Here is a 27,945-nt window from a genome sequence, read left to right on the forward strand (position 1 = left end):
AAATGTGGTGTTATTGAAGAGAGGCCTGGGTTCATTATCAGTTTTTGCTGTATAAAGCACCACTCCAAAAGTTAGTGGCTTAAAACATCAAATATTTATTATTTAGCTCACAGTTCCATGGGATGGTTAGGATGGCTGGACAGCTAGGGCAGCTCTGTTGGTCTAGACCAACTCAATTGATTTTTGTGGTCTGCTGGTGGCTTGGCTGGAGTTGGATGATCTGGGGAGGGGGCATCTCACTCATGTGCCTGGCAGTTGGCCAGCTGGTTGGTGGTCTAGGACAGCCTCCACTGGGACTTCTTGTCTGCACTCCATGTGGTCTCTCATCTTCCCACAGGCTAGCCCAAGCCTTGTCACCGAGTAGCAGTGTCCAAGAGAGTCAGATCAGAAACTGCAGGACCACTTGAGGCTGAGGCTCAGATCTCACACTACATTCAAGGAGTGGGGAAATAGGCCTGTCCCCTTGATGGGAGGGGCTATGAGGAATCTGTGGTTATTTACAGTCTAACACAGCTGACAATCCCACCACTGATGTTCTAGGGTTGAATCTGCTCTGGTTAATTATGCAAACTTGGACCACCACTTTTTCTCCTTGAGCCCCATTTTTATGTATTTCATAACCTATAAAATAAGAGACATGAATTAGATACTCTGAGGACTCTTCTCTTTCTAAAGTTTCATGATGCTAAGAATTATAACTTGAGCCATAAGTGCCGGGGAAGATGTAGAGAAACTGGAAAAGCTGTGTGCTGTTGGTGGGAATGTAAAATGTTGCAGCCCTTATGGAAAAACAGCAGACTGGTTTCTCCAAAAAATTAAAAATAGGTGCCATTTGACCTAGCAGTCCTTCTGGATATTTACTCCAAAGAATTGAAATCAGGATCCTGAAAATATATCAGCACCCCTGTGTTCATTGCAGCACTATTCACAATTGGCAAGATATGGAAACAAACTAAATGTCCTTTTATGGATGAGTGAAAAAAATGTGGTTCATACACACAGTGGAACATCATTTAGCCTTAAAAATGAAATTCTGCAACATGCAGCAGCATGGATGAATCTAGAAGACATTATGCTAAGTGAAATAAGCCAGTCACAGAAGCACACATACTGCATGATGCCACTTATATGAGATATCTAAGATAATCACACTCATAAGAGCAGAAAATACAAAGGGAGTTGCCACAAGGACTTGCATGTCAGCAGATGTAAAGTTTCACTCATACAAGATGGATAAATTCTAGGGGCTCAGTCGGTTAAGCATCCAACTTCAACTCAGGTCATGATCTCACAGCTTGTGAGTTTGGGCTTCTGCGTCAGGCTCTATGCTGACAGTTCAGAGCCCAGAGCCTGCTTCAGGTTCTTTGTCTCCCTCTCTCTCTGCCCTTCCCCCACTTGTGCTCTTTCTCTCTCTGTCTCTGTCTCTGTCTCTCTCAAAAACAAATAAAAATTTAAAAAAAAAGATGAATAAGTTTTAGAGATCTGCCGTACCACTTTGTGACTCTAGCTAACAGTACTGTATTGTACATGTAAAATTTTGCCAAGAGAGTAGATCTCATATTAAGTGGTATTACCATAATAAAATAAAGATAAAAACAAATTATAGCTTACATTTTTTGAGTGATTACCATGAGTCAGCACAGTTTTAAATGCTTTACATGTAATAACTCATGTAATCCTCACAGCTACCCTAGAAGTCCCATTTTACAGGATAGGAAACAGGGCACAAATTGGTTAAATAAGTTGCCCCAGGTCACAGGGCTAGTGTGGCAGAGCCAGACTATGGACACAGCTCCCTGACTCCCTGACTGGTGGGCTGTGTGGCCTGCCTGGGGCATCACTAAAGTAGTGAGTAACAACAATGCATTAAAGATTATCTACCTTAGGACTGCTCCTTAATGTATTCCTGTGCTTTTAAAAGTTCTTTTCCTGAAACTCAAGTGGTGAAATATAATTCTCCTCCCGCCTTCCTTCTCTTATAACTTTATCCATCCATTCTTTTATTCAACAAATGTTTCTTAAAATCCCGTAAATGTGAGAATATGTGATGACTAGCCGTCCTAGTAGCTTGGCACTTTGTTTTCACTCTTGCTTCACCTGCCTTTGGTCTGGCTTCTAGGATAAAAATATTACACCCATATCACAGATGGAGAAGTTAAATCATAAAAGTATACGACTGTTTTTATTGATACTGAGAGATAATTATCCAGTTGCACTTGTGTTTTTAGCTAGACTATTGTCCCAGAAAACAGATTTCCTCTTTTGATATTTGAGACAGGAATAAATACTTTGCATTAAAGTGACGCATTGTTTTATATTTTATAGTATTTTTAATGCTTCATATGGTCCCAAATTTGAATGGTACGAGAAAGTTTATAATGAAAGTCTTTTTCCCTCTATTACCCAAATGCTCAGTTCTTTTATCCACAGTCAATGTTTTTGGATTTTGTAAGCTTTTCCAGAGCTATTTTATGTATTTATCAGCAAGCACATATACATATATAATATATGTGTGTACGTGTATATATATTCCCCTTTTGGTACATAAATAGTAACATACTGGATACATAGTTCTATAAATTGATTTTTTTAATTTAATCTATGTTGGAAATAATTTCTCAATCTTTTATGGATGCATAGTATTCAATTATATGGACTTAAATAGTTTATTTAACCCTATTGATGAACCTCTAGGTCATATCTAGCCTTTTGCTATTCTGTATAATGCTGCAATTAATGATTTTATACCTGTAGCAAAAATTTCTGAAGGAGAAATCACTAGGTTCAAAGTTAAGTGCACCCATAACAAAGAACACACCTAGCACCCATATCTTGGTTTCTAAATACCATTCTCCACTCAAAGGAACCAGGACTCCTTAGAAAATGGTCAGTTCCAGGACAAGATCTGGGTGGGCATGAGATGAACGTGGGGCATCTTACAGTGACAGAAAGTGGCGAAGTGCCAAAGAATAATGGGGATGTATCAAAAGAACACAGAAGTAGGCTTGAATGAGTGTTCGCTGACCAAGCATGAAATACTTTGGTCATCACAATAAGGTTAGTAACCCAAATCAACTTATTAAATCTAGGAGTCCATCCTGATAGAAATTGAATATATTCATAGTCACAAAATATCTCCCCAAAAGATAATTACAAAGGGAAAAACAGCGGGGTGCCTGGGTGGCTCAGTAAGTTGAGCGTCTGACTTTAGCTCAGGTTGTGATCTCAACAGTTCATGGGTTGGAGCCCCACATTGGGCTCTTTGCTAACAGCTTGGAGGCTGAGGCCTGCCTTGGATTCTGTGTCTCCCCCTCTCTTTGCCCCTCCCCAACTCACATGGGAGTAAAAATAAATAAACATTAAACAAAATTTAAAGGAAAAAACAGTAACTTGGCAGGTACCACCATAACCAAGTGATCAAAATAACATCACCAGTAATTGGGCAAACTGACTGCAATTGAGTACTTCTGTGATACACTGAGGAAGGATACAACATTACTTCTGTGGTATTTTTCCCAAAAATGCATACCCTCTATCTAATTATGAGAAAACATTAGATAAACCAAAAATGAGGGGTATTCTACAAAACAACTGATCAATACTTTTCAAAAATATCCTGAAAATAAAAAAGACCAAAGAATTAGTCCATCTCCAGTGAGCCTAAAGAGACATGACAACTAAGTATAACAAATGACTTTACATTGGATCCTGGAAGAGGAAGAAAATTTTTTACTATGAAGGACATTTGTTGGAGTGTACATAAAATTTGAATAAGATATGTGGGTTATATAATAGTATTATGTTGCTGTTCATTTTCAGATTTTGACAACTTTTCAATGGTTAAATAATGGAATGTCTTTGTAGAAAATTTTCAGAAGTAAACTCTTGGAAATAAAATATATGTGTGTGTGCATTTACAAATAGATGTGTATAGATATATATATAGAAAGAAAGAAAGAAAGAAGGAGGAGAGATGACAGGGAGAAAGAGATTGAGAACTATAATGCAAATATTATAAAACATTAACATTTTGACAATCTGGGTCACAGGAATTCTATGATATTCTCACTATTTTTGTGAAATTTTTAGGTTTTTTTTAAGTTAAAAGAAAATATATGTGCGTTTGAAATTTTGATACATTATGTCAAACTGTCTGCTAGAGAAACTACAAATATTCTCTCCTACCACCAGCAATGTACAAAAATGGCACTTGATACTTAAAAAAAAACCACATTCGCACACTGCACCAGAAGAACTCATTACTACTCGTACAAATAGGCAAAGGTATTTTCTCCATTTTACATAACTGAAGCTTCCAGCAGCGTAGACAGTAAGAGGAGTGGTTAAGAACACAAGGTTTTGAAATAATAATTATATGCTATTTCGCCCTAATCAGGCTGGCAAACATAAAGTTTGAAAATACTGAGCATTGGCAGGGATGTAAAGAAATGAAAACTCTTACAGTCTGTTGGAGGGGGTGTAATTTAGTGCAATCATTTTGTAAAACGATTTGGCAATATTTAATAAAGTTGAAGATGTGCACAGCCTGCGACCCAGCAATCCCATTTTGAGATGTGCATCCTGAAGAAACTCACACACACACACACACACACACACACACACACACACACACACACTTGGGCTCCAGGCCGTGCAACTTGGAATAGCAAACAGTGGGAGACAATCTAAATGCCCACCAAGGGGCAAATGGTTGAAAACATAGTGGCCTATTCCCTCTAATACTGTTATTAAATAAAATTATTAGAACCATAAAACATAATGTTGAGTAAAGAAAGCAAATTGCAGAAGAAGGTGTACCCTTTCTGTGCATTTTTTGGAGTGTTGTATGTGGCTTGTGAACACACATCCATGGAAAAGGAGTATAGTCTTTCCCAGGGAGGCTATGGTTCAATAGAATTGTTATTTTGGGAAAGGAAGTGAGAAGAACAGGAGTGAAAAAGTCTAAAAGGGAGATTCATCTTTGTAACGCTTTATTGCCAAAAAAAGATATAAAGCAACTATGACAAAAAATAATAGCATTTGTTAAATTCAGAGTACTAAGTACATAGATATTTATTAGATTATTCTCTTTACTTTTTTGAATGGGTAAAATGGTTTAAAAGAAAAAAGTAGGGAACAATGAACATGAACCTTAAGGTTCAAAGTTCTGGGTTCACATCTCTAACACTTACATGTTGTATAATATTGTGCAGTTTCCTTAACATCTGTGGACTTCAATTTCACCACGTGTAAAGTGGGGATAGTATTGCTTACTTTGAAATGCTAGTTTCAAGACTGAATGTGGTGTATATAAAGCCCTACCACAATGCCCTAATAGGTGCTCAAAACTAGTCGCTATTACTATAACCAGTGATTCTCAACTGGGGACAATTTTGCCTCCCCCAAAGGGGACATTTGGCAATGTCAATATCTAGAGACATGTCTGATTGCCACAAGTAGGAGTCACTTAATGACATCCTACAAGGTACATCCTATCATGTTCAGGATAGCTCTCCCCACAGCAAGGAATTATTTGGCTCCCAGTATCAGCATTGTTGAAGTTTAGAAACTCTGCTGTTGTCAAAATGGCCCCAAATTTGAACTGGATCTTTTGACTCCCAGTTGAGTGCTCTTGCTTCCACAACACATGACCTTTCTATTAAATGATGAGGGCACCTGGGTGGCTCAATCCATTAAGCGTTCAACTCTCAATTTTGGCTCGGGTCATGATCTCACAGTTCCTTAGTTGGGGTCTGTGCTGACAGTGTGGAGCCTGCTTGGGATTCTCTCTCTCCATTTCTGCTCCTCCCCCCACTCATGCTTGTGCTTTCTCTCTCTCAAAATAAATAAATAAACATTTTTTTAAAAATGACTTGAGTAACTGGTAGGTAATCAATATTTACCCACCTTCTAGTCAGTAGGCTTCACATTGCCCTCCTTCTAGTCAATAAGCTACTGAGCAGAACAACTGCCTGGGATATAAAAGGTCTTCATAAATATTGAATGAATGAATGAATGAGCCCATGAATGAGGGCACCCTCTTAAATTGTGAAGATCTAGTCACTGTTCTTGGAATAACTTCTCTGATTCCCCATTCATTTGAAATGAGGATGTACTCAGTTTTCACCTTCATATATAAAGAGAAGAACCAGAAAACAAGTGAGTGTGAAGTTCTCAGAGCCCTGTAGTCCATATCAGAGGGTCCTCTAACTACTATGGACTAGTCTTCCAGTGATCCTTGTCAAGACAGCTCTGGAATTTGCTGAGACACAAAACCCTTCAGCTTAAATTGACCATGGCCTCACAAAGTAAAGTGAGAAATTAACCTAAAGATGAAGAGCATAATTATGACACTTAAATCTGATTTGATTCTAATAAAGCTTATGCAAAGTACTTGTTATTTTAATGCAGCATCAGAAATAAATACAATTTCTTGCAACTGTTTACTTTTTTGTTTTATCCCAGGCACTGAGCTGGGGGGACCCAGACACTGTGATTGTTCAGAGGACAACTTTGAGTTCCTTCTATCGTCTTTTTCACCATTGATATAGGAGAGGGTAAGTACCATTTCCTTCTGAATGTTTGCTTTGGCAACACTGAAGTTCTCACCAATTGCTTCAAAGAATATAACAATTTAAAAACTAATCCACACATTCTCATTTCTACTTATGTGCATGTATATCCAACAGGACTTGAAGGAGAGAAGGTATAGTAAATGCAAACCAAACAGTATAGTAAATGCAAAAGGCACAGTGACTAGACTTTGCTTCTAGTCCCGACTTTCCACCTTTAACTGGGTTAGCGACCTTGAGAAGGTTACCAAAGCCTTCAATTTCTTCATCTGCAAAATGAAAGGTTTGGGCTGGATTACTTGGAAAATATTTCTATAAACTTCTTAATATCACATCTTCAGAAAGATTGAAAGGCAGTGATTTAAAGCAATGACTTCTAATATATTATGGGCAATACATCTGCTTCTATCACTGGAGTACATGCTAAAAATGTACATTTTTCAAGTCCCGTCCCAGACCTACCAAGTCAGAATCTCTGAGGCTGAAGAACAGAAATCTGCCTTTTTAACAAACTCCCCAGGTAAACTGGATGCACAGTAACATTTGAGAACCACTGTTCTAACCACTGTAAGCATCATTTTATCTACGTGTACATTTAGTTCTGTGAGATATGATGAGTTAGGTCTGGGCCAAACAGCAACTGGCTGAAATCACTTGTATTCATATAAGAATTAACAAAGTCGGCTTCTGATGGGTTTTTTTTTTTACTTTTTGTTTCTTGGCTCTGTACCTTCCCCTTTGGCTCATTCCTCCCCTCAACACTTTGTTGGCTAAATCTAGGTGTCTTTGGCTCCCTTCCCCTTGGCTGCAATTGAATGAGAGTAAAATCCTTTTGGAAATGACTGTTAAAGGATAGAATCTCCTCTAGACTCCATTCAAAATGTGATCTCATTGGTGTGTATCACTCCTGGAGATGTCATAGTTATTACCTCTTCATTTTACAATGGCTTTGCCGTCAATCTTTTGCTGTGGAAGGTTGGGCTTTGCTCCCAAGGATGTCATCACTATGAAATGACTAAAGGGATGTGGATGGAGGTAAATCATGTTTGCATGTGGAACCAAGATGGCAGACTTCTAGACAGAAGGGCCTGTGTCCAGAGATCCCAAATCAGACAGAACCAGACGCTGCTCAAGGCTCTGGCCTGTGAATCAGAAAAGCATTCAACTGTGCTGTAGGCTAGTTCGGTTGCCAGTATAGCATCCATAGCATTTCATGCTTTCTATAGTGTGTGCCTAAACCCTCAAGGAGTCACAGGCAGCCATGAAGAGACTTCTATCTTAAAGGAAAACTAAATCCTGGCTTTGAAATACATACAGAGTCTCCCAGTACTGCCTACAGAGACTTCCCACCAGGATCAGTCTAATTGCTCAGTGGGTGACTGTTGCTCTTCTCAAGAGCTTCAGCAGATAGTATTTTCTGGTATCAAATAAAGGGGAGTGGAGCTTTAAGAACATAGTGTTGCTATTGTCTTCTGTGGGTCAGATATTAAACTCTCCTCCCAAATCACAGGCAAGGCACTGTATATGATATGTCAGGTAAAGTATTAACAAGTGCCCCTTCATGAGAGAGCCACTCGCCCCTAAAGTGCATTCCAGACAACACCCACTGCTGGCCGGGGATGGATGTGGGCTTTATTTGATTTGGGGCTGATTTATTTGTTTGCCTTGCTTCTAGAACAGAATAACTTGGATTTAATGTCTCGAATACTGAATCCAATACTTCTAGGTTCACTGACTTGTTATTATTTAGCATTTATGAAGTATATGTCAATGCACTTGGTGCTTTACAGTGACTCATAAAAAGGCATGATCCTGGCTGTTGAGCATACGGTTGCTACCAGTTGAATTACTGCCTAGGTAAAAATGATCACAGGGCCAATCTGGATATCCTTTGCCCACAAAACAACTATATATCTGGGTTCCTCACTGCATCTTAATTCAAGCACAGGTGTGGTAGCTGCTTCTACCATTTTGATATCAGTATTCTAATGCAGTAGATGCACAATATAGGTCCTGATACTTAGGAAAAGCTTAGCAAACATGGATGGAAGGATGGATGGATGGATGGATGGATGGATGGATGGATGGATGGATGTTTGGGTGGATGGGGAGCCCTCTCCTCAATAGACATATGTCATTTTCTATTTTTCCCTCCACCTAATGGCTTTATTTATGCATCTTACAAACCTTGCGGTTATAGAGCTGGTTGACTTGGAGGGAACTGTTATTTAAGTGGCCTTTTGCAAAGAAGATGAGATCAATATATTTATGATGTGGACAGGAACATAATGAGAAACAGATTACCCCAAATCATATGAACTTGTTAACAATATTATATCAATATCAATTTCTTGGTTTTAATTATATAAGATGTTACCACTGGAGAAAGCAGAGTGAAGGGTATAGGGGAAATCTCTGTACTATTTTTGCATCTTCCTGTGAGTCTATAATTCAAAAAGGAATTGCGTAAACAAAATCTTCACATCTTTGCAATCACCTCATTGCCTACATCTTCCAATCACTAGGTCCTCCACTAATAATAGCAAGCCCAAGTGTGTCCCTTCAGGACTTCCAAAACAGCAGAAGCAAAAATAGAATTATACATGTGAGAGATTTATTGGGGGAAATGCTTGGGAGGCAAAAAGTGAGAGGGATTCAGGTTGGGAGAGTCTTCAAATTGGCAGGCAGTTCTAATAACTAAGAAGGAGAGAGGGCAGGAGGGTTTGGGTAGGAAGAGCTTCAGACTCCAGAAAAAAGTCAGAGAAAAATCTCAACCAAGCCAACGGAGTCCCTGAGCACACTTAATTATGAGAGGAGTCCCACATGGGGAAAGATGGCCAAATTTAGTCCCTTCTCTGGCTTTAGTCCTTACTGGTGCAGCCTGGAAGCAGCCTGGCCTGGGATGAATACTGAGTGAATCCACAAGTGCTGAGACTACTGGAGGCTGTCAGTCAGCTGTGCTTCCAGAGCATGTTATCTTCAAAGGGGAGCTGATCCTCCAGTGCCACCATACCAGGCAATGTTTTTCTCTCAGTCCTCTAGCCTTTCTGTCTACTCCTTAGTGACTTTGACCCTTTGTGCCTCGGTTGGACTCCTATTCTAACTCCCAAGCCAGAGTGAATTCCACCATCTGCTGCTCCTACATATCTGCTCCCTGCCTAAACAATCCAGTTTTTAAAAAGTCATAGAACTGATGTAGTTGCTCCACCATACGTGTTATCCAACATCAGGTGGCCCTCATTCCCCAGTATCTTTCACTGTCCTTCCTCTGTTGACTACATGCCATACTTCTCTCTGTGTTTATTGCAACCCTGTTGCACTTTGATCAAGTACTTCTATGCTGCCCACGCTCTCACTTTTTTCTGGTTGGCCTTCCTCCATGAGCTCCCAAAGTGCTCTCCCTCTCATATCTCACATCAACAGCTTTCTTCATCTTCCCCTCCTTTCTTTAAGTGTTGGACGAAGAAAGGCCCTTCTCCTGCCCAATGCCTCCCTCTCTTTGGGCTCTCACTTGCTTTCTGCCTGCCTACTCTGGTTGTGTCAGTTATCTCTCTCTCTCTCTCTCTCTCTCTCTCTCCCTGCCCCCTCTCACACATTTTCTTTCTCTCTGCTCCACTGGGATTCTTCCACTTAGTCCCTGAACCTTGGCTCTTTTTTCCTAAACCAAACTTTCCCCTGATCCTTCTACTCCTTTGAACTATACTCATGTCTGCCTCATCAACAAACCTCTTGGGAGGTGTGTCTACACTTGCTGCACCCTCCCCTTTCTCACCAGACACTCATCCCCTAAACCCCCCTCTCCCCCACCACTCAAGTGAAGCTGCTTCCTTGCAAGTCTCTATTGCCAAACCCAATGCCTCATCTTTTGTTGTGCCTTCCATGACCTTTCATCTTGTCTCTTACCCCCTCGCTCTCCACATGTTCTCCTCCCTTGGCTTTGCTGCTCTCAACTTTTCCTATCTGTCTAACTTTATCTTTTCTGACTACTTATTGCCTCTAAATGTAAATGTTCCCGAAGATTCTGTCTTTAACACTCTTGATTTGACTCTATATTTTCCCTTGACATTCTCCTCCATTTCCATGATTTTCAGTCTCCAGGCTCTGCAGTAACTCTAGGTCCCCACTCCAACTTCCCTCTCAAAGTTAAATTCCTCAACAGTGTCCCTATGCATCTTACCAGAGCTTCAAATTCTGTACCTGCACTTTCCTCCCAGGTGCTCTTCTCCCATCTTTTCTGTTTCTCTTAAAGAGACCCCATTCTGTCACTCATCCTGATTGGAATCTTGTAGTCAACTTGACCCTTCATATCCATTGCTCTGGCCTTCCTCTGTAGAGCCTTTCCCCACCTCTCCATGTCTATGGTCACTGCCCTCATTCCAGCCCTCCCTACCTGTCCTGTGGGTTCCTATAGACACCTCTAAATTGGCCTTTCCACCTTGAGTCTTTTCTCCTTCCAGGCCATAATAGTCACTGATGGCAGTTTTATTTTCCTAAAAGCATAGCTTTCATTATATTCCTTTTGTGCCGAAAAATCTTTGATGGCTCTACATTGTATACTCAACTCCTTCCTGCGTAGTAGCTAAAAATAATCTCCTCCCAACTAAACTGCCATGATATTTTTCTCCAAATGCCTTTCTTTTAGCACTTATTATTAGCTGATTACTAACAGGCTAATTCTCCCAGCTCTGTGCTCCACCTCTCACTGACCCCCCAAAGAAATAAAGGAGTGTGTGTGTGTGTGTGTGTGTGTGTGTGTGTGTGTCTGTGTGTGTCTGTGTGTGTTATTCTTGTTCCTAATCTATTTTTGTATGTTTTCACCTGCAGTAACTAGCCTCCTACAAGGGACATGAGAATTAAGCATTCTCTTGGGTTCTACTCTTAAATAGGGGTCACAGTACGGTGACTAAGAGCAAGGCTCTGAGATCCATCTGCTTGGGTTCAGATCCTATAACCTTTGTACATATAATTTGCCTCTCTGAGTCTTGGTTTCTTCATCTATAAAATAGGCTAACAACTGCATATATGCCATAGGATTATTATGATGACTACCTAAAGTAATGCACATAACAGCCTTAGAACCATGCTTGGCACCTAACAGCACTCAGTGTTAGCTATTGTTATTATCACCATCATTATTGTTTTATCACTCTTGCAGCATGACATTATCCACAGCTTAATTAGTCACTGTTTGGCACGAGAGACTAACTTGGGAATTATATACAACTGGTGAATTAATATCCTGAGTACTTCCACTAAGACATCAGGCTAATAATTTTTGGTACTTTAGATAACCCATGATGGGTCCCAAAGGATTCTGAAACCAAGAGTCTACATTTTTCCTAGTAAGAATGGATTTTTTTTGTTTTAATTCTCCATAGTTTAATGTAACAGCTTCTACTATTGGACAACTGTAAGCTGAGCTGAAGAAGGAAAGAAAGTCCTCTTGACACAGAAATCTGGTCCCCCACATATGAGATAACACACATGATTCAGGCTGTAAAAGAGACCAAGGACCTGGCACAAGATGGCAAAAGATAAAGTGTAGGAAGAGGGAGCGGCTGTATTAGAGGAAGTTTTAAGAAAGCAATTTGAAATACCAAAGTCGATTCTAACAAAGGCATTAAAATGAGGGTGAAAACCGGGTGGCTAGATGGTTGCATTGTGAATATAATTAATGCCACTGAAATGCACACCAAAAATGGCTAATTTTATGCCATATACAAATATTCACATAATAATAAAGTAAATACACACACCAGAAAAATTAGCTAAATTATATAACAATTTATAATAATACTTGTATTTTAGACATATATTTATATGACAGATCTGCTTATATCAGTTGAGTGTTCACTGAGCACCTACTCTGTACAAACACTGTGCTTGGTATGTTGTATCATAATATATAGCTATATTTTTTATGTGTTCATACTCACATGATCATTACTATTGACAAAAGAATGATATTATCCATGTAGGATAAATAGCTATCAATTCAATCACCGTAGACCTGTGGCCAAGGTACACCTGTCTTAATTGAAACAAAAGAAAAATAAGGACCTGACTTTAAAATTGTTTGAGAAGTACCTTCTGCTTTAAACTCAGACAATTCAAGTATGATCCAACCAGCGTCTGTACCATCACTATTATATTTGGAAGAACTAATGTGTTATTTCTTCCCTTCTAACTGTGCATGAATCCAGTCTAACAGCAATCACTAAAGAAGTTTGCAAATAAACAACAAAGTCAAAAGTGGGAGCAGAACCTTGGATCACGTGGGTGATATTAACCTCGCTTACTGAGAAGCCTGGTTGCTTTTCAACTCGTCTACACATTTAGGGAGAAGAAGGGATAATGACTCTGGCTGATAGTCATCTTCGAGTCTGTCCCCAACTCTCTTTCCCCTGCAAGAAGACATAAAAAAAAAAAAAAGAACAGAAGTAGTAATGTTATGGAGGAGCTTCTTATAATGGGAAGGAGAATCAAGCAGACTTACAAAGGTAGGCAGGTTATAATTTGGTTAAATTTGATTTTGGTAGCAACGTTGAAAGCTTTGATAGACACAAAAATTTATTTCCACTGTAAAAGGCAATATATGTTTGGAAAAGCACATATATACAGTTTATAGTATAATCATAAAGTCAAGGAAGATGTAATCACCTACCAGGTCAAAACAGGGAATATTGTCAGCCGCTCATAAACTCCAGCTCCACTGCAAGCTCCTTCTTGATCATACTTCCTTCCTTCTCCAATACTGATAAGCATTTTCCTGGATTTTATGGTAATCAATTCCTTTCTTCTCTTCAGGGTTTTTTTTTTTTCATTTGTGTTTTGCTTCTTTTCTTGAATATAATGACTGACCATAAGTTTTATCCATGGAATGCATTCATTTTTAATGCATGTATTTTAGTGTAATATTCCATTGTGTAAATAGAAGGGACCGTGTTCCTGTTGATGGATACGTGGTTGCTACTGTGAACATTTTTATCATGTATCCTGTACCCATGCTCACAAATTTCTCTCAGGTGGTGCTTCTTCTACTTGAAAGCTCATGATCATCACCCAGATGGTTCACAAATGACAAGGCTCCACCCTCAGGTGTCTGATTCAGTGGAACTGGGGTTACATTTGAGAGTTTATATTTCTAAGAAGTTCCCAGGTGATGCTGATGCTACCAGCTGAGAATAGGGACCGTACTTTGGGAGCCACTTTTTAAAGTTATTGGAAGAGATTTTAGGGGGATGTCAGGGGGAGTGCATCTCTTCAGCTTTACTAATTAACGCAAAACTATTTTCCATACTAGTGTCTTTACAATCCCACCAGCAATGCATGAGTATCCGTTGTTCTTTGCACCCATGCCAACACTTGTTATTGTCAGACTTCAATGTTTGCCAAGCCAGGGGGGTGTAGGAGGTGTCTCTCATTGTAGTTTATTTTGCGTTTCCTTAATTCCAGTGAATCTGAGCACTGATTGGCCATTTGGATTTCCTTTTGTGTGTGAAGTCACTATTCCAGTCATCTGCCCATTTTTCTGTGGGTTATCTATTTCTTACTGATATGTCAGTTCTGTTTGTTGAAAAGACAACAAAATTTTCATTAATTACTGCTTAAAACGGTTTTAAAAATCTCAGTATGGTTTATAGGACAAAATCTTCTTTAGTAATAACAAGAATAAAATATGGAAGAGAATTCTTTAGATAACCTCTCTTTTGCAAATGGCTTTGTGGAAAATAAGTTGAGGATGTTTTCTCCAAACAAAGTTACTAACTGAAGAGGCAAACCACATAGAGGAAATATCAGCATTCTTGTTATGTTCACTGAGAATGTGTCTGTAAGCACAAGGCCATCTTGAAATGATAATAATGCAACTAAAATATATCATTCAAGAAAAGGAGATCTATTATTGAGGCCAACATGGCCATCGACACTTGTTAGCTCATCTCTGAAGAACAAAATCCTGAGCAGCAAAAGTTTAAAGTAAATGAAATTGTATCCAATTCTCAATCTAATGAAACGCTTTGGGCTCTGGGCCAGAAAATAGATTCGAACCATGGATGGGAATTTTTTCAGGGCCTTCAATTTAAATCACTAAAATTATTTTTAAAGTACTATTCTACTCAATCTTTTGGAATAAAAATGTAGTTTTCAGTTTTTTTTTTTTTTTAAAAACTTCGTTTCAATGTAAGGATGAAATGCAAGATTTCTGCCCTTAAATGATCCAAAAAAGCAGACACTTCATTCTAGTGTATACTCCACATGGAGAAGATGCCTATTATAGCCTCCCTTGACCCACAACACACACACACACACATACTCCACATATAAATATACACACAGACACATCATATACACAGTATACATACATATGTGTGCACACACACAAACACACATGTACATATATACACAGACTATTAAATACAAATATATACATGCACACACACACTCACACTTTGTGAATGGAAAACTTGAAGCAAATATGCATATATGTCAATTTAGTATAGAGGGATTTTTCCGTTCTGAAAATGTTAAATATTATATTATGAAAATGTGTATAACCATCAGTTTCTTAACCAGTCAAGAACAAAGGAACCATTTTAAAATTACTGGTTTGTGTAAATCCTAATTTCCAGGAACTGAAGGCATTGCAAGTTCTAAGAGTGGAAAAGTATACCTCATGATACTTATTTTAAGAATGTCATACCTAAAGAGTATATAGATTTGTTTTAAAATACAAGCATTTAGGGACTCCTGGTCGACTTAGAGGTCATGAGTTCCAGCCCCATGATGAGCATAGAGATTACAAATAAATAAATACATAAATACATAAATAAATGCACTTATAAAAATACAAGCATTTAAAAGGAAAATGTGTTGTTATGGCTCTCTTGCTCTCTGGCTCTCTCTCTTAAATAAATAAGGTAGAATTAACAGTAAGTATAGATTAATCAAGAGATCTGTATAGCAAGGAAACACCCTCCCCACCCTGCTGTTGGAAGCATAATCAAGCTGCTAAAGCCTTCCACCACCCACAGCATCTCAGGGCTCAATGGGTGGTAGTGACCCAGCTGGCTACTTAAGGAGCCAGTCAGCCTGATTTCTGTATTCCTAATCCATTTGCCTCCAGACTCCTGAGCCCTGTGCTCACAGCTCCAAATGTAGCTGTAGAGAAATCCTGCTTGGAAATACAGACTCCTAAATCTATGACTTAAGAGTCCTTCTTTGGTTAAGCTTCCTTCCTCCAAGCCCCTGGCTGTGAGGAAGAAGCCAGAGCCCAGTGATCACCATCAGGCCCTGGTATTCAGGACACTTAACTTCTGGGACCTCCATGGACCAGTGTGGATCAGCTCCCTCCTAGAATGTCACGACTCCAGGGCTTGGAATCAAGAGACAGAACCATTACCACAAAACCTTAGCTAAGAAGCCTAGGATTGTTCACAGAGGAGTGGATCTTCTCACTACATTCTCAGGGAAGAGCGCAGGGGAGTGGTCTTGTGCTCTGTCCACAACCCACAGTTGCCTGAGGTGCATATCCCACTGGAGCATATCCAATCATGGTCCAAGGCCAAGGACCCAGCCCTTTTGAAGTTTATGGATCTAGAGGTGGCACAAGTTCATCTGCCATTCCTTCTCATCTTGTAGGACGCTTACTTTTTTTACTCTTTTACTTCTTTATCAAGACCCTCAATTATTGTGTATGGAACTGACACCCTGTATGATCATTGCAGAGTTGTGTTGACCTGTTTTGGAACACTTAGATCACAACTAGAGACTACAATCTACTGAGGTTCCAGGAGGTTCTGAAAGAGCCCATATAGTAGCCAGCTTTGGACTATACATATTCCCCTGAACTCACTTCAGCCTTGGACAGCTCTGGATGGGGTCTTCCACTTCTTTCCACACAATGTCGTGGGATGTGATCCTTATTTATTTACATAATCTTATCACAGATAGCCATCTCATTTGTGACATCTCTTGATTTATTACATATTTACCTGTTCATCCAAAAAACGTTGATTAAGTGTCTGCTATTTGCTTGACACAGTGTTAAGTAGTGGGAATCTATAGATGAATAAAATATAGTCCCTTCCCTCAATGAGCTTACAGCTCACTGGAAGACAGAGATGAGTAACTCAATACTTAAAGAACAATGTAGTAACTGCTATTAGCTTTGGGGGAAATGGAGACAGAAGCTTCTAAATCAGTTCTCATGTGCAAGAGAATAGAGTCTGACCACCTCTGATGTCATGTTTCTGATATCCATCCTTTATTCACAGAGTTTCCAAGCTTAGGTTGCTGAGATAGCCAATTTCAGGTCATGCCAATGTGGAACTAGGGCCATGTTGATGTGTGTGGCTTTAACATCCACCTGTAACTGTAGAACCTCTAATTTCACTCGAAATCTCCCTCAGGTGTTCTAGGAGGTAATCCAGTGGGGAGGGGGTGTCATGTGTGCTTACCTAAGTCCTCTCTGTCCCTCCTGATCTGAGTCCTCTGCTGCATTTCAGGCTTTGTGAGTGTGCCTCATGCTGCCACTGTCACAGCTGCTATGAGGGTATATGGCTGCTATCCAGGCAAAAGCACTTCCTCCAGTTATTCCCACAGCTGGTGGCATTGCTTTCTGCCAGCTTTTCCTTACTGCAAAAGCTGGGGATATCCCACATCACTATGCCAGTCACTAAGGGGAATCTGCTGAAGCTGGGACTGGTAAGGCATGAGCACCCATGTCTACTTCAGGTTGAAATTTCTGACTTTTGTTCTGCACTCAGTTGCCTTGATCCCCACGTGCTCCTGGCTCCCATGTCCCACCACTCAAAAAGGCTCTGTGTGAAATTAGTTCATGAGCTTTTTACTTGTCACTGAGACTCAGCCCTGTGTCCTGGGCTTTGGCCTGGAACAAGGAGGAGTGAGGGATCATCTTCACAGTGGAGGATATCCTGTGCCCCAAATCCAACCACTCTGTTGATTACCCTGTCTTTCTTCTGGAATCAAGTTTATATGCCTGACTTTCTCCTCAAGACAAATACTTTTCTAGAAGATTTCTTCATCTGCCACTTAAGTATGCTCCCAACAGATCTTTCCATAGTTCTCTAGCCACACCCAGGAGTATGGAAATTTCTGTGGAGGCTGCTACTAAATTACAGGCACTGTTGCCTGGCAAAGTCCTGGAGCTCTCTGTTTTCCACTTCTCAATTGAGATATTGTCATGTACCCTCTAAAGAAGTGGCAGCTGAATTAAAGAGATGTCCTAGAAACCAAGAATTTCAGACTAGAAGCACCAACTTCTATTGGACCACTGATGCCATTTCCCGTTCCTCACAGGGGCCAACATACCTTCAAGAGTATCCCATGCTAAAAAAGATCTAAGAGCTCAGCTTCTGCTTGCACAGAACTTCTGTTTGCACAACTATTCCTTTCAAGGGAGGGCAGCCTTACATGATGCCATTACCTGAGAGAACTCCTGGCCATCAGTGTACCATTCAAATTTGGTACTTGGAGGGAACCTCACATCCAACTGAGACTGAATGTTCAAGGGACTTCCATACATGTCACTTCAGCAACAACTCTCCTGTCTTTCATAGGGCTTTTATTTTCAATTAAGTCTAGACAAGTAAGGTAGCTGCTGAATGGTTGAATTCTGGATAAGTGAGATGTTGCATAAATCCAAATTAAGCCACTGAACAGATTATACCGCAAAAAGCATTGTATTGGATGCTTACATGTATTCATTGCGATCTTTTTCTATGCCTATAGAATGACGGAAATGATGAAGCAAAACCCTCATGAAAGCAATTCACAGTTTAGCATTTACTGTCATACGGAAATGTCAATTTCATCTAACAAAGAGAATATTAGGGGCATGTTCAATATAAAATGCAAATATAATAGCTTAGTAGGCTGGTTAAGTCAGCTGTGTTTCACTTAAACCTATTACGTTGGCAGATTAAATACAGTTCCAGACCTTTTGCAAGAAGGATATTCTGATGAAGTTACATCTTATACAAGCTTTTGAGACTGTTCCATATGAGTAGAATGAGGACCAAAATTAGTAAGGAATAAGAACGAATGGGACACAGCCATGGAGAAATAGGAGGATCTTGCCCTGCAAACCTTCCAATACCCATTAAGAAATATTGTTATTTGCTCAAGGATAATTATGAATAATTCATAGCAAAGATTAATCTCTCATGTGATAAAGTAGGTGAGGATACCCCAATCTTTCCAGGCCTGCCTAACTACTTCCAAATTTTGATACCTACTTGTATAACCCAACTCATCTAAGTAGAGGTTGGGACCACCCTGTCTTGTGATGCTGGCTGTACCTTGGTGTTTCTGCAGCCATGTGAGGCACCTAGCTCCCTTAGCTGAAACTCCACAATAGTAGACCCCTCTCTTGTGTCAAACACTTCAGACTCTGACCTCATCTTCACCTCCAGGACTCATGGGCACATCATGCCTTGTTTTACCATTACCACATCCTGCTGGATATAACTTCTTACTTGAATGCCACATAATCCATCATTCCATGGCACCACCCAGTTTCTGGACTGTGGACAGTTGGACTGTGGACTGTGGACAGTTTCTAGGACTACCTTTTCTCATCTCCCACCCTACACCTCCACACCAATGAAAAAGTTGCTGGCTCCTAGAATATCCCACTTAATGCTTGTACTCAATAAGACAGGCTTGGTGGAAATTAACCAGCCCCATCCAGTTTGCCCAGCCAAGTTCTCTCATCCCTTCATTGCATGACAATTTATAAGCTTTGGGGTTTTAATATCAGGTGGCATTTCCCTGGGGGCTCTTCCAAAGGAGCATCTTGCAAATTACTGCAGAGAACTACAAAATAATTGATCGCTTTTTTAAAAGAGCATTCCCTCTGTAGATTCTATAATCATTTTTGCTTTGTATTACATTAATATACTGTGAATATTATCTGTTCATAGATATATGTGTATATATATGTTTTCTTCACATACATATATGATTTCTTCATGTATACATGATTTCTTTATATATATATATATACATACACATATAGATATGTGTGTGTATGTGTATATATATATATATACATACACATATATATATGTGTGTGTATGTGTATATAGATATAGATATAGTCAAAAATATGAAGAAATCATGCTCAATGATTCCTGTTCTAAAAACTCTACTTGGCTGTTGCTATTAGCTCCAAGTGTTTCTGCCAAAGAAGATACCAGTCCACAGAGCAATGGTTATCAGGCTAGTGGTTAAGGAAGAAGGGGTGGCAGACAGATAGTTGTAGTAGGTTCTATAAGGGAAATGTGGGTATAGAGGACTTTACTGAATAGTTGTGAACCAGACTTCAGAGAGCTGCATTTTCCTTTTGATTCTGCCCTAACTAGCTGTGGAATGCTACACTAGTTAATCCTGTTCGGCCAATATTCTCCTCTGTGCATTGTGGAAGTTGCCCTAGAGCAGCTCTTTCAACTCCAGTCTTCCATGTTTCCATGAATGTGTATTACCTAGAAGTCAGGGCAGATGACTAATTAGGAATCTACAAAATTATAACAAAAGCAACAATTCCCAATTCCCATTTTCATAGTACCTTTCTGCCTGACTTCAATCTGAGCACTTTACATACATTTATCTCATTTAATCCTCACAGTCATTCCTGGAGGTTGGTATCATGGTCCCCATTTCCCAGAAGAGGGAACAGCTCTCAAGGCAGTTATCCAATTCCATTAGGATGGCAGCAAGCATATATAACAGAGCAGAGATTCCAATCCTGCTGGAATCAACTCCAAGCTCACTTGTAGCGAGACATAGTAAGAAGTTCCAGAGGCTCTTGTCATCACTCCAGTTATCTGAAATCCTGCTATGCTTTACACTGTAAATTCCTGATTTACCCCTTTTCCTGACTTCTAAAACGCATGTGTGTCTGTGCCTCTGGCTTGTGTGAAAGGGTAACATAGTGTTTAGAATGCTTCATCCATTCTTTGCAACCAGATGGAAATCAATAAGAAAACAGCAAAAAATGAACTTCTGAGCAGCTGTTTGCAAAATGAAATATAAGTGAAGATATGACCCAAAGAGGGCACGATTTAGCTCCAAAGAATATCTTTTTTTTTTTTTAATTTTTTTTTCAACGTTTTTTATTTTTATTTTTGGGACAGAGAGAGACAGAGCATGAACGGGGGAGGGGCAGAGAGAGAGGGAGACACAGAATCGGAAACAGGCTCGAGGCCCTGAGCCATCAGCCCAGAGCCTGATGCGGGGCTCGAACTCACGAACCGCGAGATCGTGACCGGGCTGAAGTCGGACGCTTAACCGACTGTGCCATCCAGGCGCCCCAAGAATAGCTTTTTAAGACAGTCATATAAAATCCTCTTCATGTAGGCAAAGAAGCCTAACATGAGTCAATTGTAATTTTGCTGAGGCCACCTTTAAATCATAAACATTAAGCGGGTAAAGGTGACAGTGGGAGACTTCACCTAGTTGGAGATGGAGTCTAAATGATTGCCCAGCCTTTGCATCTTATTGCAACAAACCAGTTTTTTTTCTTTGAGTAAAATGCACCATCCCACCCCCAACAATCAACTTCTAGTGAGTGGCAATTATTTATGTGAAGAGTTCCAAGAAAGTGAAGGTGATCCTTTTCCAGAATGAAGTTTTGTACAAATTAAAGAATGAACTCCAAAGTCAGAATTGCACTGTGAACAAGGTCATCATCGTCTCTACTTGGAAATAAGCAAAAGCTCTAATGTTTTATCCATATATTCTGGTAATACAATGAATCTTCATTCATAGACTCTGTACTTAAAAATTCACCTACCCCAAGTTATTTGTAATGCAGCAGTACTTACAGTGTTTTGATGGTCATTTGTGGACATGTACAGAGGGGCAAAAATATAGAATAAGTACTTCAATAGGCACATTCCCAGCCGAGTTTGAATGAAGCAATACTCTGCCTTCTTGTTTCAATTCTCATACTGTAGACAGGTGTTTTATTCCCTGTTTATTTAGTGCTACATCTTTCACATTTTGTACTTTTGGTTCACTGTTTAAAATGGCTCCCAATAATGCAAAAATGTGGTCTGGTGTTATTAAGTATGAGCAGGCTATGCTGTGACTTACAGACAGAACACATGTATTAGATAAGTTTCAATCAGGCAAAGAGTTATAATGATATTGGCCATGAATTCAATACTAATGGATCAGCAATATATATTAAATAAGACGTCTTTAAACAAAAACACACTTAAAACAAGGTTATGTATTGATCACTTGACAAAAATATGATGACCAGAGGCTCAAAGGAACATAACCTTATATTTCTCCTAGGAGCAATAGTTCAGCATTTGCTAATTCAAAGTCTTTGTTGACTTTATAGAATATAACTACCATAAATAATGAGAATTGGCTGTATTTGCAAATGTAGGGATTCCTAATGATGTCATGAGCTATTTCATGGGACTGTCAAGGTACTATGGTACTAACAATTTCATGCCATTTTCTGCTTCGTGGAAGATGGACACTTAAAAAGCCATCCTGATTATTCCTTCTATGGTAGACAGTTTTTCCTGCTGTTCCATTCAACCAGTATTAACTGAATGTACTAGAATATACTGCTATTAGAAGATATGCAAAAGAAGCATTCAGCAGTCTTGACCTCAAGGGATTTCACCTTTGTTAGAAAGACTAGGCTTAAAGTGGCAGATGTAGCCAGGTCCAAAGGAAGGTAGACACATCTTAGAAATGGCAGGGAGAACAACGAGCTCCCTGAGGCATAACCTAAGGGAAACAGGCTATTTTTCTAATAGTAACCTTGAACTGTTAATTTAGTGTTTCCTCCAGGAACTCCACAAAGGAAGTTCAGCTTTAGCCAAAGCTGCTAATTAACTCCAAAGTTTCTACCACATCAGCACACACCTCAAGACCACCCCAGCATTCATTTCTCACCTGACAGAAGTCAAAAAACTGATGTAAGTGAGAACTGCACCATAGGAAATCTTTTTTCCACCATGAGAAATGGTTGCTGTATTTCCCTCAGTTTGATTATTTGGGGGACCTGTAATTTGACAGCTCAAAAAAAACAGCATTTATGATACTCAGAATAAAAACAGTAATGTTAATATATTAAGCATCCAGTATACACCAGAACCTGTGCTGGGTTCTGGGAACACAGGGATAAAAGTCACAGTCTCTACCTTTAAGTGTCTCACAGTCAAATAGGAGAACCTGATTACTATGCCAGTGGGGTAAATGCTGTGGGACAGCGGGCAGGGGTATAGGGCTTGTGGCAGCATATAATCTGTAGTAGGAGTCTTGGGTGGGGTGGGGGGGGGTGTATTGCTTCTTGCTGGAACAGAACCATGAAGGTGAAGGAATTGGCCAAATGAAAAAAAGTAGAGGTGAACATCCCATGAGGCAGGAACATTTTATGAAACCCTAGAGGCATAAAAGAGCTATGAGTATTCTGTGACCTATAATATAGGGTGAGAAATGGAAGAATTTTAAGAAAGAAGGCTGGGAAGATGCAAGGCCCTGATCATGAGGAGCCTTGAAGACCAAGTTAGAAAGAGTCCACTGAAGGTTCACAGAGGCAAGCAAAATGGTCATATTTGCATGTTCTATAGATGAGTTAGAAGTAGTACAGAGAATGCATTGTGGGCTGGGCTTGTCTGAGAATGAAGAGAACAGCTGGGCTGTTAGAAAGCCACTGGGAAAATAAACCAAGAGAGGAGCAGTCAGAATTTAGTGAAAATGAGTGGTTAGAGAGAAATTAAGAAAGTAGTATTGAAAGAACTCAAAGAGCAGTTGGCAGTGAGAGGGGTGAAGGAAAAGGGATCCAGAAGGAGAAGGTTTGGGGATGATGGTAAGTTTAGAGGGTATTGAGTTAGGAGTGCCTGAGGAGATGTCAGCAGGCAGCCAGATATCCAGAGCTGAGTTCAGGAGAGTGGTTTGGGCTGGAGATGAGAATTTGATGATTAGTTTAGAGATGACTATTGAAATCAAGGGTTTACATTTACACAAGGCAGTTGAGAATAGAGGAGAACCACAGAAACCACTTGGGGGAACACTAATATTAAAGGGATTAAAAAGGAAGAATAAGTCTGAGATGAAGCAGCCATAAATAAAGGAGGAAATCTAGCATAGCATCGTATCAGATAGGAAAGAAGACAAGAGTGTCATGGAGGAGGGAGTGGTCAAGAGACTGTAACTATGGGGAAGGAAAGTACAATTGAATTGGTCATTAATGACCTGAGGTAGTTTTAATGGGGAGTAGAAATGGAAGCAGAGTGCTTTGTTAGAGATGCAAAAGAAAGCAAAGAGCTAAAAACAGGGCAAATGTAGACTGGCTGTGGATAAACCTGACTTTCAAGGGAACAAGGGGGTGGGGGGGCAGATAAGAGAAAAGTGAAAAGTTAAAGAAGGTTTCTGCCATTGCCAGTTGGAACTTAGCCCTGGTTCTTAACTGCTGGCAGGGTATAAGGAGCATTTTCAAATTGCACGTGACTACAAATTACACAGATTACAAAATGAGAACCTGATAGTGAGGGAGTAAGGGTGGGGAGGATGAGAGAGGATCAAGAATAGAGGAAGCCTTGGGTAAGGGGTTCTGAAGAGGATATTTCTAGAAGAATCTATGAAGAATAATGAAACAGCATGAGGCTAAGACTCAGAATCCGTGAATGCCTCTTACCAGCTTCCAACTTGATGCAGTTTCGTCATCTCCCAGAGCCTGCATATCCTCACATGCAAAACAAGCTAAAAACAATCTGCCTTGCTGGGTTGTAGTGAGAATTAAACAGGATAATACGCATGAAGAACACCTTGGAAATTGGAAGGCCCTATTGTACTTGTGTGAGAGGGGGGCCTCCTTGCTGCCCGTTACCATCTGCTGAGATGCCTTTTCCTGCTGAAGTTATATCAGGTGCCATGGGAAAAATTTCTTCCAAACTACGTGCAGGATCTCTCTTCTGGGGATTTCTATCTTTTTTTTTTTTCTTACCCACTTGAGATGTAGAGTTCTGTGGATGAATAAGAGGAAAAAAAATTAATTGTTTTTAAACGTTAACATAGCACTCACTAATCACTAATGGTAACAACAGGTGGAGATAAATATGAAAATATGCAAACATATTTCTTTCTAGGTATTTAATCTTCCCAGCCATGACCTTTGTAAGAAAAAAAATCTTTGTGGAGATCACTACCTTAGAAAAGGATAGCATTATACCATGACTGCTAAGATGCCAGGGACCACAAGGCAAGTAAGCCAGGCACACATCCATTTCCTTCCCCTCTTTATTGTTTTAAATTAGCAGTTCCCTCTTGGTCCAACAGAATATACCCTCCTACTGATGTGTGCCATATAGTTGCTAATATGTATATATATTATAAATGAAATAAAATAAAGTATTTTACAGAAAGCCTGGGCATTAGGAAAATATAATGTAAAATAAAATAAAACAAAAATACATAGGTGCTAGGTATTTTAAACTAAAGCAAATATTGTAAAGTGGCATGCTGTGGACCAAGACCATCCTCAAAAATATTTTTTGTTTGACCCATGGATTGTTTAAGACACACACACAACTGGAACCAGTGTTTCAAAATCAATATAGTTATATTTAAACATCCCAATATCTACCACCTCTTAGAACATCGGAAGATTAGGCAACACAAAGCGTGGCTTTTATAGCCCTAAATAGAAGTGAGCGGCTCTGTCTCCAGTTCATCCCAAGTTCCACTCCTCCTTCTTGCCTCCTCGGGCTGGGGCCCACGGGTCAGCCTGAAGTATGTCAGACAGTATGACCCCTGTTATATGTCAGACCACTGGTACACTACAATGGAAGAGAAGATGTTTGTCCAAGGATAAAGTGGCTAAAAGATGGAAAAAGGAAACAAACTTTTCCCATCCCAGATACTTGGTGGGGAGTGCCTGACTCTTAGCTCTTAAACAGCATCCCATCTACTTTACCATGGGGCTCTGCAGAAGTATAAGTCAAATCTTCCTTGTGAGTTTTTCTGACTAGAAATTAGTCAGAGATTAAATTAGCTAGAGATTAAAATAAAAGCAACTACTTCCTTTGGGATAAGTCTAATGCGTAGCCCAAGAGAAAAATTCGTATTACTTCAGAAGCTGAGACATTTCGCCAAAAGATCCCAAGAGGCTCTTCCAACCCTCAAAAGGTCAAGAAAATTTGATAACCTGTGATGAAGTGGAAAGACATCTGGTAGACCACACTTTAGAGTTAGGAAGAGAAAGCTCATTCCTAAGTTTTATTCATACAGATGTACTGGCCGTGGCTGGTGTTTGCCACATAGAAGAAATTCCCAAGCATTGCGTTCTTGGGCTCTCGTCAAGTGGTCTGTTGTCTGGAATTTCCTATTCTCCAGCCCCAGAGCAGAAAGCAAACCCCCCCACACACCAGCTTTGGCCGTCATGAGGTTTAAAGAGGATCATTTGTTTTCATTACAGCCCCTTGAAGCCCTTCCTTCCCTCCTCATTAATGAATTTCCAGTCTTTCATCAAAAAACAAAAACAAAAAAACAAACACAAAAAAGGACCTGACAGAGGACATGGTTAAGTGGCTGGCGCGCATGGCGATGCCGGCTTTAAAGAGAGTAGACGGCCATTTACTGATCGCAAGGAGGGGTTGACATCTTTGGTTAGTATGCTAATTTCATCTCCTGCATTTAACATTCAGATCAGGTCTGTACAGGCCCTCCAGAGCAGCAGAGTCCGGGGATGGGTGGCTGTCTGCCTTGCAGCATTGAGCATTCTCGGCATGAATTGCATAAATGCCCAAACACTGTCTGCTCCGACTTTATTCTCTTTTCCTCCCTCTCCGAGAGAGAGACAGACACAGAGCCACACACATGCAAGCACACACTACATGTAATGCCATCACTCACACACACACACACACACACACACACACAGAGTATAGACACAGGTCTCTATGAATGCTGAAGAAATGCAACGCAAGGTGCCCAAGTCATCCACGACTGGCTTAATTACTCCTTCTCTGGGTTTCCAAGGCATACTTCTGCAGGATATATTTCTCCTACTCAAGAAACTTGCAATGTATGGGGGAGTCCGAATTTAAAAAGCGACATGGAGAATAAAACCCCAGTCAGAAGGAGGACATCTTATCTATTGACCTTCCAGTCTCAGAAATCCTTTCAATAAAAAAAGCCCCAATTCCATTCAGGTGAAAGAGAACCAGATAGTTCAGTTAAATGAACACCCAGAAATAAAAGAAGATCCAGCTCATTTTATTCCTCGGGGTCTCCACTTTGTCATTTGTGTTTGGAACCCTGTATTAAAAAAAGTCCTATTCATGACTGGTTTTGGACTCACCATGCCACAGCTGGGTGACAACAGAAGAGGAACCCCAGACTAGCTCCCCCATGGTGGTTCAAATGGCAAAAGACAGTCACCTGGCACCATCGCCAGAAGCCCAGTCTACGGAAAACCGAATCTCCTCAACCTCCTTTTTCCAGGATATTTTTGTAACATTGCAGCAGCTTCCTGGAGACAAACAGAGAATCGGCAGCTCCTATTATCAGAAGGCACATTTCGGGGTTGCTTTTAATAAACCGAAGCAATTTTGAGCATGCAGGAGCTCCAATTAAAAGGAAAGGACAGGTTGGTTTTTACTGTTTTGTTTTCGTAAAGTATGACATAGCTGTGTAACCTGGAATGCTGTGGTTCCTTCCTCTGGACACCCTGGTGGTCCCTGGTCCTGTCCCCTGGTGCCCACACAGGATTTCATGTTGGCTGAGGAACACCAGGCAATTCCTGTCCGAGCCTCCGACAGGAGCAAGGGGTGTTTCCTCTGAGCTGCAGACTTGATTTGCCTCGATTTTTTTTTTTTTTTTTTTTTTTTGGCTCTGGTCCAAGATGTTTTCCTGTCATCATTTCACTGTCTTTTCCAGTAATCCCTTTGTTAAACATTGCCAACAATTAGTCGATTTATCTCCTCCACCACCACCACCACCACCACCATCACCACCACCCCCACCTCCATATCCAGGCAAACACACACTCCACTAAGCCCCATCACTGTCTTGTTTCGCCTTCAAGTATAAGAAATTACAGCTTCTCATTAGCTGGAGAGCACGTTTGGAACGGCTTTGTGTTTACTCACTTAGCAAGTGATGCTGGCCTTTTTAATTATTCTCCCTCCGCGTGCCATCAGAGAGCGGCAAGCTGTTCCAGTCGAACCAAGCGACTGCATATCCTCCACAAGGCAGTTGGAAGTAATCGTGTTTTACCTCGCTGCTGCTGCTTTCTTCCTGTCCTTGTCAGCAAGCCAAGGAATCCCCCCAAAGCTCTTACGTAGGAGATACCAAAACTGTGAGTCACTTCTCACTCCCAGAG

The 27,945-nt window shown here is 40.2% G+C and overlaps 2 long non-coding RNA genes across 3 annotated transcripts; both read right to left on the reverse strand.

Moving 5' to 3' along the window:
- Positions 1-1,372: 1,372 nt before the first annotated feature.
- Positions 1,373-27,945, reverse strand: LOC121009731 (uncharacterized). 2 transcript variants are annotated; one of them, XR_005780804.1, is made up of 4 exons: positions 27,713-27,945; positions 26,923-27,093; positions 22,515-24,586; positions 1,373-1,412 (listed from the first exon to the last, which is right to left on the reverse strand). It is a non-coding gene; the product is annotated as an uncharacterized LOC121009731 (long non-coding RNA). The 2 variants fall into 2 exon arrangements; XR_005780805.1 differs by lacking the exon at positions 1,373-1,412 and having other exon boundaries at positions 21,966-22,637; positions 24,451-24,586.
- On the reverse strand, positions 7,251-14,160 carry LOC121009732 (uncharacterized). The gene is made up of 2 exons (XR_005780806.1): positions 13,237-14,160; positions 7,251-12,976 (listed from the first exon to the last, which is right to left on the reverse strand). It is a non-coding gene; the product is annotated as an uncharacterized LOC121009732 (long non-coding RNA).

Source organism: Herpailurus yagouaroundi, unplaced genomic scaffold (assembly GCF_014898765.1).
Source record: "Herpailurus yagouaroundi ecotype Mexico unplaced genomic scaffold, PumYag 190, whole genome shotgun sequence".
NCBI lineage: Eukaryota > Metazoa > Chordata > Mammalia > Carnivora > Felidae > Herpailurus > Herpailurus yagouaroundi.